A 2,269-nucleotide genomic window follows, 5' to 3' on the forward strand; every position below is an offset into this window, starting at 1 on the left:
TAATAGTTATTTTTGTATCTAGTGCGCGAAATGCTACTTTGGTGATCGAGAATTGAATTTTTTAACGAGGCGAAGCCGAGTTAAAAAATTATTCGAGACCACCAAAGTAGTTCGCGCACGAGATGCAAACAATATTTTTTCTACAAACGTCAAAATCTATCTCTTAAAAATATTATAAATAAGTAAAATGCCTAAGGTATTATAGAAAATAGTGTTGAGCTGGCTTAAAATGTCTTTCCTAATCAAATTTTCACTGTTACTATGGAAACAAAGTGGCTGTTGTTGACAACAATAATAATTATTTTAAAGTGAAATACAAAACTCTTATTAATTTACATGCAGTGTGCGAAATACTTCGCACCCTAGTGCGTGAAGTATTTCGCGCACGGTGTCATGGTAACGTAAGAATCCGAAAAAAAAGTGTCACTTCGCATATTGTTGTCAATATGCAAACCTTGTCATTTTTTGACGTTTGTAGTAAAAGATATTTAACCCCACAGTGAATTCTTTTTTTTTCCTAACCAATATTTTCACATTTTATAAAATTTATTTTTTTAAAATAGTGGCTTTTATTCTACAGTACGCAACAAAATTTTTCACGAAATTTTTCCATTTTTCTAATGCGCATAGCTTCTTTTTCATTGTGTAGGTTAGTTATCTGTACTTTGAAAAAATCTAAGCGAAATGGATGCGAATTGATACCGCATCTCCATGTTCTAATTTAACGCAAGCATTTTTTTTTTTTTCTTAAAAAGTTTGATTGATTGATTGATCCTGCTAACCTCCGAGAGATTGAGAAAGCTCTAAATGAAATCTGGCACACGATACCTCAACATTCAATCAGAGCGTGCAGGAAGGATATATTCCGTCGAAGTGGCAATACCCGGTTTAAATGACACTTTATGCATGCGGCAGTAACGAGCCACGCGGTCCCTAATTCGACACGTGATTTACACAATCGGCCCTTTTCAGGGCTAGACTTTCGAAAAAATGTTTATGCAAAGCCGTTTTGATTCATCTTAACGCTTTAAAACAAGGCCAATTCCCACATAGCAGCGCCGCAGCAGCGCGGCAGCAGCGCCTCATAGCGTCGCTGCGATGCAAAAACTTGGTAGGCATTCCCACTTACAATTAGCAGTACAGCAGCAGCGCAGCGGTTAATATTTTAGAACAGTATATTCCGAGTATCTAATACCTAGAACAAACGTATTTTATTTTCAAAATGTCGAGATCCTCGTCTAGTGATGATGATGATGTATTTGCGGTTACTGTACTAGACATGAGAATGAAAAAAACAAAAGATATTGGGCGCACGATTTGTGAAAACACAGGCTAAAGGAAGGTCAGTTTCATTTAATTGCGGGAAAATTGGTGGAAGATGAAGTTCAATTTTATAAATACAGGGTGGCTTTTTTCAGCGTCAAAGTCCAATAGCTCGGTTACGGTAGCACTAGGAAAAAAATATTTTAGACAAAAGTTGCTCCCAGTCAAGTTCTCCACATTTTAAAATTAGTTTGAATTATACGGGATGTTCCAGTTCCCCTGAGCGCCAATCAACTTTGTTTTTTTAAATACAACCCTATATATTTTTGCATTTTTGAATTACTCGATGAATTTTAATGTCACTGTGATTAATAATTATGGTGTCTATTATGCACCGTTTCTATGTTAATTGATGATTTTTTAAAAAAATTACGTTAAAATGGTCATAGAGATTTGCCGAAGACACAGCAGTGTTTGCTACTTCCTAATGTGACTAATGTCCACTTGGCAGCGCGACGAAGGTCAGAGCAGCATGGAACGCTCTCAGAGGCGTTGAATTTTGACGCGCTGCGCTGCTGCCGTGCTGTGCTGCTTATGTGTAGTCCCCAAGCCAGCGACCTTTTTTCGAACTGATTACAAAAGTCATGAAAACGGTCTGGATCGCTTCGTTTTAACGAGTCTACCACGCTGTAAAATTTTTAGAATATGGGAAGGGCGCTTTTCCGCATTGCGAGTACTTAAACCTGTCGTTCTGGGTGGGTTCTCTTTTGTGATTACAACACTCAAATATTTTATTTGAATTAAAAGAAAATGTGTTAAATAAGAAGCAAATTGGGTTGTCCGACAAAATAGAGGGCGCAATTGTCGAGTCCGACATCTCCAACATGTCGCTCTAGCGCGGTATGGTTTTCCGATTACAAAACACCCAATTTTCATTTTAACTTACTAAAAATTGCCTAAAAAACGTAGTCCATACCTTGTCCGACAAATTTTCAGGCGCTTTTTT

Source organism: Anoplophora glabripennis, unplaced genomic scaffold (genome assembly GCF_000390285.2).
Source record: "Anoplophora glabripennis isolate ALB-LARVAE unplaced genomic scaffold, Agla_2.0 scaffold545, whole genome shotgun sequence".
NCBI lineage: Eukaryota > Metazoa > Arthropoda > Insecta > Coleoptera > Cerambycidae > Anoplophora > Anoplophora glabripennis.